We start from the raw sequence: 12588 nt of genomic DNA, 5'->3' as shown, positions 1-12588 counted from the left end.
ATGGGGTTTCCAGTGCTGCCCAGATGATTAGCACAGCGCCCACTGCTAGGTTTTGTTCTCCTGGTGGTGCACATTCAGACATGCCTCCGTGCACATAAAAATGTATTCCACACCTGGATGGAAAAAATCCGCACGTGGATGGCAAAGATTAGAGGGAACATTGTCTAGAGCCCTGCAAATCTGTGGATATCTGCAGATATCTGCATCCACGGATGTGGACGCAAATATCTGTGGCTCTTTTTTGTGGGTAAGGATACAAATGTTCATAGAATCATAGAACCATAGAGCTGGAAGAGACCTCAGAAGGTCATCAAGTCCAGCCCCCTGCTCTAGGCGGGACCAATCCCAACTAAATCAGCCCAGCCAGGGCTTTGTCAAGCCAAGACGTAAACACCCCTAGGGATGGAGACTCCACTACTTCCCTAGGGAACCCATTCCAGTGCTTCACCACCCGCCTAGGGAAATAGTTTTTCCTAATATCCAACCTGGACCTCTCCCACCACAACTTGAGACCATTGCTCCTTGTTCTGCCATCCGTCATTAGTGTGAACAGCCTCTCTCCATCCTCTTTGGAACCTCCCTTCAGGAAGTTGCAGGCTGCTATCAAATCCCCCCTCACTCTTCTCTTCTGCAGACTAAACAGACCCAACTCCCTCAGCCTCTCCTCATAGATCATATGCTCCAGCCCCCGAATCATTTAGGTTGCCCTCTACTGGACCCCTCCAATGCGTCCACATCCTTTTTGTAGTGGGGGCCCAGAACTGGACACAATACTCCAGGGCTGTGTCTAGACTGGCAAGTTTTTCCGCAAAATCATCTGCTTTTGCAGAAAAACTTGCCAGCTGTCTACACTGGCCGCTTGAATTTCTGAAAGAACACTGACTTCCTACTGTCTGAAATCAGTGCTTCTTGCGGAAATACTATGCTGCTCCCATTCGGGCAAAAGTCCTTTTGTGCAAAGCTTTTGTGCAAAAGGGCCAGTGTAGACAGCTGATTTATTTTGCACAAAAAAGCCCCGATCGTGAAAATGGCGATGGGGGCTGTTTTGCGCAAAAGCGCGTCTAGATTGGCACGGACGTTTTTCTGCAAAAAGTGCTTTTGTGGAAAAGCGTCCATGCCAATCTAGACGCTCTTTTCTGCAAATGCTTTTAACGGAAAACTTTTCCAATAAAGCATTTGCGGAAAATCATGCCCGTCTAGACGTAGCCCAGATGTTGTATCTAGAACCCTGCAAATTTGGAGAAATCCACGGCTCATTTTCGCAGATGCGGATACAACTTTTGTATTTGTGCAGGGCTCTAGATAGGCCCTCCCCTGCAGAAGGTGGGAAGGGGGAGAAGTGCATTCTCTGGCCAGCTGACGATTCCCCTGCCCCCAGTGAAGGAGAGAGAGGTTGGTGGGGCCGCAGCAGGACAGTCCAGCAAGCACCAGGCCTGTGGGGAGCTCTGTGTGCACCTATGAATTGTGACCAGCCTTGGCCCAGGAATTCTGGGTTTGACGAGTTTGACAGCCTTGGAGTGAGGAGCTGGCTCCCCCAGCCCCGAGAGCTGTACTCCTGGGAAGCGCGTGCTGCCTTCCAGAGACAAGCCCCCTCCTCTGCATTGGGCAGGCTCCGCTGGACCCCATCGGCAAGCTCAGAGCAAAGTGGCCGCTTGGCCTGGGGGGCAGGGGGAAATTCCGCGTTATGCAAATGACTGTTCTGGAAACACCCACCAGCCTCCCCTTTGTTCATTATACCTGTCAGCGGCGAGCGCCGAGGACGAGACCACTGCCGGGAGGAGAAAGGGGGAGGCTGGTGTGTGAGTGTTAGAGCCGGGCACTGCGTTCTTCACCCCTTTCCCACGAAACACAGCCCTGGCTGGACCGAGCCCAGACCCTGGGGGAGGGAGCGGTGAAGGGGCGGGATTGATTAGGGACAAAGGTGCTGGAAGCGCGCCTCTCCCTCCCCCCCCCGCGGCCGGCCGGTGGGCGCGTCGGAACGTCGGTTTAAAGTCAGGCGTGTTGCAGCGTTCCGAATTAGAACGCTCGAGGTGCCAACGTTCCGGGCCCGGCTCCCCGCGCAGCCGCCCCGGGCCCCTGCGGAGCCAGCTGCCATGGCGCTCAAAGTGCGGGTGGTTTACTGGTAAGCCGCGGGCGGGGGCTGCTGCGGGCGGGTGGCCGCAGCCCCGGAGCCGGGAAGCAGGCTGGCGTGCAGACAGCGGCTCCCGCCTGCTCGGGGCCTCCAGCCCGGGAGAGAAGGGACTTCCCCCCCTCCCCCCAGGAGATAAGGGACACCCCCCCAGCTCCCCCTCTTTCAGCCAAATGCGGGGGTTCGCTGCCCGACAGCGCAACCCGCGGCTCGGGAGCAGCAGCGCTGTCCATGGGCGTGCCAGGGCCGGGCTGTGCGCTGCTGGAGCTGGCGCCCCGGGCAGCGGGTGGGGCTCAGGTCCCCGCTCGGGACGGGATTGTGGTGAAAGGGGGGTTGCGGTGCAAGGAGGCTGCAGAGCAGCTGCTGCGAGGATGCTCCAGAGGGTAGGGCGGGCCCATTCAGCCAAGCGCCCCATTGAGAGCTCCCGCTTTCCCTGCCCCAGACCGGTGGGGAATGACCCTGCGCTGCCTTGTTGGGGCGGGGCTGGGCTGGCTGGGGGCCTGTTTCATGTCCCCGTGACACCAGCTGCCTGGATTGGAAGGTGACTGCACTGAGGCCTTGGCTGTTTGGGGCTTAAACTGGGCAGCTTCATGAGCCCTGCCTAGGTGTGCCGGGGGGCTAGGGGCCCCCTGCCCCACAGGCTGAGTGAGCCCTGCCTAGGTGTGCCGGGGGGCTAGGGGCCCCCTGCCCCACAGGCTGAGTGAGCCCTGCCTAGGTGTGCCGGGGGGCTAGGGGCCCCCTGCCCCACAGGACGCGTGAACCTGCTTGCAGCAGGCACTGGCTGAGTGGGTGGTGGCCTGATGCTGTCAGGGGAGTCCCCGTTTATATCTGGCTCTGTGGCTGTGAACGGCCGGCTATCCCGCCACCGCTGCCCACGTTCAGCCAGCGCTCGAAATAGGCATGGTCACGCGAGAATAGACTGCAGGTGGCTTGCTTACCACAGGGCACCTTACTCCTGCCCTGCTGCAGCCTTGGTTAAGTGAAACTCTGCCAGGGTGCTCCGCAGCCCCCCCTTCTGCTACAGCTGGGCAGTTATTTTTGATGGGGGGCACTTGAAGATTTTGGTGAAGGGTCAAGAGCTGCACTTTTCTACAGAGGGGGGTGCAGGGCCTGGGAGGGAGGTTGGGTGCGGGATCTGGGAGGGAGGTTGGGTAAAGGAGGGGGTGCTAACCTGGGGCTGGGGATGCAGGGTCTGGGAGGGTGTGGGGTGCAGGAGGAAAAGTTATTTTTCTTTTTCCCATAAGAGGGGTCACCGAATGACTCGGCAGCTCCATACGGGGTGTTACAGAACAGTGTTGGGTGTCTTGCAACAGGCTCCTGTTCCTGGCCAAAGGCACCATCCAACACTCTGTTCCCCTGCCTGCTAGAGCCACTGACTGCCTGGGCATCTGAAATAGCACCGGGAGGCCTGGGATCAGTTGTCTGTCAATGCAGCTGGCTGCTCTCTTGCCCCTCCCGTAGGGAGTGGCTAGGGGCAGTAGGTTGCCGCACCAGCAGGTGTGGGTGCAAAGTGAAGGCACACCCTGTTCTCAGTAGTAGCAGTTAGCAGCTGCAAGTAAAGTCAGAGACTGATGCAACCTATGTGCAGTGAAGGAAGCACCTGGCAACAAGGACCAGCCTTTGTCTTAAACTAACAAGGCCAACAACTGGCAACCGTCAGCCTCTTCAGTGGGCTTTGGCCCTCCCAGTTGTGTAACGTTGTTCTCTGTGGGCCAGTAGTGATGGCTCAAAACCCATTTGCCATCTAGTGTCCTGTCCCATAGCGGACAACACCCTACTACTTCTAGAGACAGCGCTGCCTTGTGGATAGAGCTCCAGACTGGGATTCAGGATTCCTAGCTTGGACCCTAACTCACTTGGGTGACCGTGGACAAGTTCTTCCCCTTCTGTAGAAGGGAGCTACGTGCTGCTCCTTTGCAGAGCACTTGGAGGCTGGTGGAGGAAAGCACTGGGGGAAGGGGGGGGGGGATATTTTGCAGGCTAATGTGGCTCCCTTTTGCCTTGAATGCCAGAACTCCAGGAGGGGTTTTCAGGGAGATTAGGTGTGCAGCGCCTGTTTGAATTTCGGCCTTGGGCCTGTCCTTGCTTGGAGTCTAGATGCTGAAATAACTCTTCTTTGTCTCCTTGCAGTGGGGCCTGAGGCTACAGTCCCAAGGTAAGTGTGATGGGTTAGGTCACAGGGGTCCCCGTGGGGCTGTCACCTGGCCTGCTGGTCACACTGAAAAGCCTGCCGGCTGTACTCTGGGGTGCCCCACCATGCTGTTTTGCTGGGCCAGATGCTCTGGTCTGCTCCAGCCAAGGCCCAGAGTTGGAGTAACAGCCCCCAACACAGACACTGCACCAGGAGGTCTGGGAAGGTTCAGCTTGCCCGCACCCTTGAAAAGGGGCCAAACCCCCCAAGAATCCCATCTTACGCTGTAAAAAGTTTTCCACAGCAAAAGCACATGAGGTTCACACTATTTATCAATGAGCTGTGCACAGCTGTGCAGCTACTTAAATTCTACTTTAATAAACATGATTATCAAAGCTGGTGTAATTGCAAGTGAAAACAGACCGATCAAAGCTAGTTAAACAAAACATGCCAGTTAAGCCTAATACCCTGAGAGTTACAGGTCATAATTCTCGTCTTAGTCCTCGCTCCAGGTAAAATCCTTCCAGACAGGTGATCTTGTCTCTGGCCTGGCTCTAGCAGCCTCTTGAGTTCTTTCTCAGGATTTTTTCATGGGTATCCTGATAAGGGTGGGCCAGGCAGTTTGACAAGCCTGCTGAAGATGTCGATTGCTTCCCATTCCTTAAATAGAATTTTCCTAGGGCAGGAAACCTTTGTCTAACTCTAGCTCAAGGGTCTCCAGCCTTTTTAAGCATGAGATCCCTTTTTGAATTGAAATGCAAATCCAGGATCCACCTCAAACCCAAACACCCTTGCCCTGCCTCCTTCCTGCCCCTTCTCCAAGGCCCTGCCATCCTCCCTCCTTCCCCATCCTTCCTCCCTTTCATCAGGCTAGGGGCATAGTGTGGGGAAAGGGGATGAGGACTCTGATCTGGGGCTAATGAATTTGGCGTGTGGGAGAGGTTCTGAGCTGAGCCTGGGCAGGGAGTTGAGGTGCAGGGTGTTGGCTCTGGGATGGAGTTTGGGTGCGGGGGGACTCAGGACTAAGGCAGTGATTTGGGGTGCAGGAGGGTTCGGAATGCAGGCTTCAGCTGGGCACGGCTTACCGCAGGTGGCTCCTGGGGGGTGGTGCTAGGGACTAAGTCAGGCTTTCCCCTCCCCTGGCCTTGCACCACTCCCAAAAGCAGCCAGCAAACTCTCTCCATCCCTGCCCCCCTCTGCTCTGTGGAGATGGGATATTGGGTGGAGGGAGGTGCACCCTGACATCAGCACCCCTCCTCTCCTTCCTCTGCCCTGCCCAGCAAGCAAGGCAGAGGGCAGGAGCTACATGACAGTGCTTAGAAGGGCAGATGAAGTGCTGGCACTTGACAGCCTCTTGGCCAAACCTGTCAGGATCCCCTGTCAAAGGCTCCAAGATCTACCAGCAGATCCCAATCTACTGGTTGGGGACCACTGCTCTAACTCCATGTGGGAAAAGCACTAGATTCAAGATGGATTCCAGTACCAGGTGGCATGGTCACATGTCTTTGCAGGCCCAACCATAGTTTGGGCTTATAGGAACAGCAAAATCATTTATGGATGGTCTTGGTCACTGGGCCATTAAGTTCCTTAAGTACCACTAATGGCTTTCACTAGAAGACTTAGATGAGAAAAACAAAATACAGGACTATGTAGCGCTACATAGTCCTGTATTTTGTTTCAGCTACACCAGACTAACACGGCTACATCTCTATCACTGTGAGAAACAGGCTTCCCGACTTCACATACAAAAATGATCCAGCCGCACAAATAGAATATACGCGTTCAGGGGGTCAAAAGCTCTTGATAGGTGACTTGCTTTGTTTTGCGTGAAGTATATTCAAGCTGTGCTTATGAGTGCCATGTTTCAAGTGACCTGCTCCCTCAGTTCAGTTCCTGTTAACTCTGGGGGCATGACCTGGATGGATGTGCCATTCCTGTTTCCAGCCCTTAGAGTTACTGCCCATCTGCAGGGACAGGAGGTTCTCCTCCAGAGAGCTGAGCTGTAGCATGTCCCAAGAGCAGCTCCAGTCCTCTTGCCCTTGCCTGACTCAGCGAGAAGCTCTTGGCTTTTCCTCCTCTGTGGGTCCCCAGTTGGCAGCCTGGGCTGCCTGGCCTGAAGCAGCTGTGCTGATGAACGGGTATGCATGGAAGCCGGCTGTTGGGCTAGAAAGGGGCACTGCATGTGCAGCAGGCCCTGTGGCCTGGCTGGGTGAGGCATGGCTCACTGGCGGAGGCCATAGCAATGGTGAGAACGGCATTCCTTCGGTGGCTAGGGGTGTGAAGGAACAGCAGAGCCAGGATTCGGTGGGGGCAAGTCCTGATGAGCACCAGTCGGGTATTAACGCTGGGTTCTGCTTTCCTCTCTAGTATCGACAGCTCAAGAAGGAACTTGAAAAGCAGTTCCCAGGCAAGCTGGAGATAGTGAGTATCCTGGGACGGACCACGGCACTTGGCTTTTGTCTGCCTGCTACCCAAGCAGTGACTGTGCTTGGCCAAGGAATAGCCATGTCCTCTCGAGCCAGTTCTGTACTCCCCAAACTCCCCTCGTCCTCAGTGGGAACCTGCGATGCAGCAGGAGGCTCTAAAGTCTCCTCGGTCAGGTCCCAGCAGATGAGGGAATGGTCAGACTGAGAGCTCGCCCTGTCCAGCATAAATGAAGATCTGGCTTCCCTAATACAAGTCACTTAATAGGCTCTAAGGTGCGAGAAGGGCCCATGATGACCCTCTCACTGACCCTGTGCCAGAGAATTGCCCTGTATTTCTGCATGGGCTCAGAACCTCCCGTTGCAGGTTGGTTGATCTCGCTTGAACTGCAGGCAACGCTCCTGTTGCATTAGGAATCTGCAGGAGGAACTAACATGCTTAAAATAGCCCAGGCCCTTGGGGCTCTTCATTCTCAAGGTGACTCCTTCCTCTTCTCCGCTTAGACTGGCGAAGGGACCCCTCAGGTCACGGGATGGTTTGAAGTGACAGTTGCAGGCAAACTGGTGCATTCGAAAATGGTGAGTCGTCTCTGCCTCCCCTCCCCAGTCCCTAACTGAGCTGCTCAGCTCCTGAACCAGAGCCGGGGGGAAGGAATCAGGCTAGTAGATTTTGTGCTCTAGCCATGCAGTAGGGCAGCAGGGGGGCTAGAGTGCCAGCATGGGCCCCCCAGTGTTGGGGGGGGTGCTTGAGCCTCAGGAGCCAGATCCAGGCAAGCCAGTGGCCACACCCAGCCCCGGGCCTGAGGTTCCCCACCCCTGCCTTAAAACAATCAGAACGGCCGTACCGCATCAGACCAGGGGTCCATCCTGTCCTCCATCAGCGGCCAATGCCAGGTGCCCCAGAGGGAATGAAGAGAACAGGCAATTCTCCAGTGACCCGTTCCCAGCTTTTGGCAAACAGCCTTTGACGGCTGTGAGCTCTGAGTCTTATGTGACCAGCTTTGGGGGGCTGGGGAGGGAGTGTGGGGTTGGCAGCAGCTGTGCTAACTCGCTGCTCTCTGGCAGAATGGAGATGGCTTTGTGGATAACAGCACCAAGCTTTCCAAGATCGTGGCCGCCATTAAAGAGGCGTTGGCTTGGGGCTAGGACCAGCGGAATGCACCAGTGGCTTCGTACATAGCAGGGGTAAGGTGGTGGATCTGGCTAGTCCATTAGCTTGCTCTCAGCCCTTCCTCCTTGAATACGTGCAGGTGGCTTTCTAGAAGGAGGTCTCTAACCAAGGTCCAACCCCCTCAGCATAGGCATAACAAAGATGGGGCACTCGAAAGCAATGCAAAAAGTCTGGCTCCTTGGATTAAACTTGGCGCAAGGGTTCAAAAAGTGGGTGATTCTGGTGAGCTCAGGCCCTGTGAATCCATGCAGTGCTGAAAGACTTGCCTGCTTAGTAAATTGTGCGTGCATCCCCCTGAATCAAGCCTAGAACACTGGGTCTTGGATTCTAAATCCCTGCCCGCAAAAACTCCTACCTAAGGAACAGTCCTCAAGCTCAGTTCTGGGAAGTCTCTTGGGTCCTTATTTAAACGCTAGAGGGCACCACTACACTCCTCCTGCATGCTGCAGTCCAGCAGAAGAGCAGTAGCTGCTACTTCAGGTACACCCCACTGGAAAGGACCTTGGAGCCTTGAGTTCAGTCCAGAATCCTAGAAGATCAGGGCTGGAAGAGACCTTGGGAGGTCTAGTCCAAACTCCTGCTCGAACCAGGACCAAGCCCATCTAAATCATCCAGCCAGGACTATTGCCGGCAGCTCCAGTGCAGAATTCTGTGCATCAACTTTGATCTGTCTCCATCTTCAAACTAACTTACCCCCACTACTCAGTTTTGGAAGCCATCCCAGACCCAGACCCCCTCTTCTGAGAGCTAGGAGCCTTCTCACTTCCACCTAAACGTATTCAGAGCAACCATTGGCTCTTGAGCCAATGTCCTCGAGCACAGGTAGCTCTTCTGGTGGTTCCCCCAATCCGATTTCCTGTCAGCCTGCACTTGGCTAGGCTAAATAAGCCAAGCTCTTCCAATTCCCCCCCCCCCCCTAGGATGGGCTCTTCATCCACCTTAGCATGCTAATAGCCCCTCTCTGCACCTAGTCCAGTCTGATGCTTTTGTTACACTGCCACTCTGAACGTGCTACATTCCTTCTCTTCCTCTAGCGGGATGAAAACTTGCTTCGTTCAACTCTGCCGAGCGCTTGATGACGGGAGTTGCCGAAATGTCGCCTGACGCGTGGCCGTTCCCAGAAGCCTTTGCGCAGGATGCCGGTTTGAACAAAAGCAGAGAATCCAGCTCTGTGCTTGGCATTGCTTTATATCTGTACACCTGTCTGGAGTCAATACGCCCTCCGACGTGCCCTGTTAATCACCATGGTGGTGCCTGTAACTTTTGAGTAATTGAGTTAACGTCACTGTTCAGCCTTGCAGAGAGATCTGACTGGTAATAGCTGGAATGAAGGCTGGTACGTAAGGGAAGGTCACCACCTGGGAAGAATCTTATCCATCAGTATGGCTCTGGGTTCTGCAGAGACATCTCCCTTGGGTGTGGGGAGATTCCCCACTCCTTGTCAGGTGAGAACTGGGAGGGAACAGCTAGAACATGTATAAACAGACAAGTGAGTCACTTAAAAGACAAGTTTTAATTTTAACACCACTCCCAATGCTTAGGCAAAGTCTACACTTACACCATGGCCGTGGCATCGGGTATGTCAACCACCTAAATGAGGGGAGTAGCTATTGGGGTCGGAGCCCATTTATGCAAGTGCTTCACAGCTCTTGCTGTGCTGGGGAGGGGGGTTCCTACCCCAAGGGTGTAGTTACAGCATAGTAAAGGGGTGGTGCAGGCATGGCCTTAGGCTGGTGTCAAAACAATTTTTCCCTCTTCTGCAGACCCTCATGTGGTCCTGACACATCCCATGGAGATGGCCCAACCAGGCTGCAGAGCTTGCTCGCAAAATGTAACCTAACTCTTGGTGTTCTGAATGGCAATACCGCATTCTCCTCCCCTCCCTGCCCTGCTCACCCAGTGTGGCAACTCTGTGGGTTTTTTATTGTAGGGTTAACTTTGTTGCACTTCAGAAAAGTCTCAAATAAAATAATGAAAATGAACTGTTGTGTAGTGGCTTCTTTCTAGTGCTTGCTATCGTACCAAGCACACATAGCAGAGTCTCCTTTGCCTTTGTTCTTCTATCCAGTACTGTGGGGAAGGGGGAAAGCAGCGAGTGACTTCCTGCTTCATTGCCATCTGAATCTCGTGCAAGCAGCATTCCAGGTCCTATCAGGCTCAAAGTAGCAAGCTCCTTCCACCTACACACGTCCCTGCTGCAGCCCTTCCACTTTCCAGCCTTCCTTTCAAGCTTGGTAGTGGGACTCTGTACAGTGTCACCTTAAAAGCAAGGGCCTGGCTGCTTTCGGTGACATCATTTCTCCTGCCACATCGCCAGTTCTTGTCATGGCTTTGATGTGCAATGCCCCTCGCCCCCACACCTTGGAAGCATTTGCAGGTCCAGTCTGTGTTGACGCTGCTTCAGGCTACTGTAGCATAGGGTGCTGCAAGGCAGAGCTGGATGGAGGGTGACCAGCGCAATAGCAGAGGGCTGTGCATGGGACTGAAATCATGGACTCTGGGCACAATGCCCACCCCTGTGCCGGCGTGTTCTTAGTTTCACTTTAGCAAATGCTAAAACAAATCTCCATTTTTAAAAAAATGAATCTGCTGGGCCCAAGTTACCTCTGTAATGTGTCCCTGTGGTAAGTCGCCAGTGAGGGAGTAAATCCCGTGTGTGCTGGGGCTGGGCCGGGAGGTCTCTGCAGCAGAGTGAGACTGGCTCAGAGCTCTGACCTTCCATTGACATGGCAACTTGATGCCCTTTGCTTCCCGCCCCGGTGCCGGTTTTATAACTTTTACCCTTTAATCCAACAAGCCTGGTTTTGTTCTTAAGTGACCAGATCAAATGTGGAACTTGGGAACCCATGAGCATGTCTGGTGTGCTTGGGGATGAGCTCAGTGTCTCCCCCTCCTCTCTCTTCCCTTGCCCCCCTTCCCAGTAGACTGGTGTTAAATGAGGCCTGTTGCCTGAGCATGGTTTAGGAGACCGCCCCGTGGGGGTGGTCTTAGTTCAGATCGACTGGCAATCAGCACTCTCCCCTTAAATGAGGAAAGGAAAATGGGTGGGCTTGCAAGTCAGGCCTAAACCAGAGAGGTTCCAGTTGTCCCCGACTTGCAGCGTGACAGCACCTCTGTTGCCCAATCCTTCTGAGGAGTAGCTGAGGTCAGATTCCCTTTGTGTTTGTCAAGTGGTCCAGGAGACATGACAGGAGAGGACAAAATTTATTAAAAACCAAACTAGGTTTGGATCTAGGACCTGGAATGCTGCTTTCACAAGATTCAAACTGCAATAAAGAATGAGGTCGCTCACCGCTTTTCCCCTTCCCCAGAGTACTGGATAGAAGAATGATGCTCCAATTGCAAGGGAAAGGGGATTCTGCTGTGTGTGTCTGGTCAGACTGAACTACCTTTAGTACTTTGTCTAATTACAGACATTTTACTGCAATCTGGCAGCAGCTCCGGTGAAGACACAAGGATGCCCTCGGGTGCCTGCAATGATAAATGCAGGTAGTGTAAAATAGTGATTTCCTGAAGAAAGGCAAATCTAGGAAAGCATTTCTTTCTATTGGGGTAGTCCCCTGAGGAACCAAGTCAGGATCAGCTGTCCAGTTTTGCTGGGCTGCTGTAGAAAAGCGTAAGGGGAGAGAGACGTGGCATTTAGGACACCTGTATCTTTGAAGAATAAGGCAGAGTGAATTTGGAATTGTCTTGTAGGGGGGTTATCCAAGTGCAAATGAAGGCCCTGCTGGATGGGCTGGCCAAGAACAGGGCTCCGTTATGTTCCCCGTACACAGAGTAGGGGCTATCACTGCTCCCAAAGAGTGTTTGTCTATTTTAAACATCGATAGCTGATCGTCGTTTGCAAATCATTGTCCTTCCTAGCCAGTGAGGGCAGGACAAGAAGTAACTGACTGAATTTGTAGCAGAGGAGAATCATGATGGATACTAAAACAGACTTTCTAACTGAGGAAAGCTAAGCCCTGGTACAGGTGGGTATGTTGGCGACTGGCCCCAGGGAGGTTGGGTAATTCACATCCCTGAGTTTTTAAGAACTGGTTGGACAGATCCCTGTGTGCACTGGAGGGCTAGCTGACCTCTTGTGGTCCTTTCCAGCCCTACATTCCTATGATAATGCTTCCAAGGCTCAGTCCTGCCAACACACTTTGCACATGCTGCTCTAAAGCAACTAAGAGTTAATAGAGTCCTAGTCTCAGTGTGGATACCTCTCCAGCTAGCAATCAATAAAACCATCAACTGTTTTGTCCCCGTAGGCCACCTTTAGGTTGTAACAATTTTCCTACTTGGTCAAATTTCCCTGATGTTTGAACATGGCATCAGGCATGGGTATATTTGCTAAGGCGGCTCACATGTCAATAGTATTTTCAGCTCAAAAAGAGAAAGCAGAGCATGTGGGAGAAGTGAAAAGCTGTCTAAGACGTGTCCAAGGGTACCGGAAGTATTGGACAGGAGGCATCTTACCCAGGATCGCAGGGTCCCATGGACAGAAGGTGCTTCAGAGAGGTGGTTTTGGCACCAACACCAGTTGATGTGGCTTGTGATCGGGGCAGCTGGCATAACATTGACCCTGCTCGGTATGAATTGACACCGCGCACGTCAAGGCCACCTGACAGGGCCTGGAGGCAAGTGGCCAGGTTTGATGCAGGGAGAACAAATGTGCACGAGCTGGTGTTAGACCCATATGGCAATAGCCTATCGGCCCCACTGGCCACTGCTGGGGGTAGATGTGGCTCGT

At 53.7% G+C, this 12588-nt stretch overlaps 1 long non-coding RNA gene across 1 annotated transcript; it reads left to right on the top strand.

The window, feature by feature from the left end:
* Window positions 1-1963: 1963 nt before the first annotated feature.
* Window positions 1964-9835, top strand: LOC142825740 (uncharacterized). Its single transcript, XR_012900088.1, has 6 exons — window positions 1964-2122; window positions 4259-4283; window positions 6627-6680; window positions 7187-7261; window positions 7748-7867; window positions 8888-9835. It is a non-coding gene; the product is annotated as an uncharacterized LOC142825740 (long non-coding RNA).
* Window positions 9836-12588: the final 2753 nt, after the last annotated feature.

This window comes from Pelodiscus sinensis, unplaced genomic scaffold (assembly GCF_049634645.1).
Source record: "Pelodiscus sinensis isolate JC-2024 unplaced genomic scaffold, ASM4963464v1 ctg146, whole genome shotgun sequence".
NCBI classification, from domain to species: Eukaryota; Metazoa; Chordata; order Testudines; family Trionychidae; genus Pelodiscus; species Pelodiscus sinensis.
Note: the sequence above shows the minus strand (reverse complement) of the source record. Positions and strands in the feature narration are given on the sequence as shown.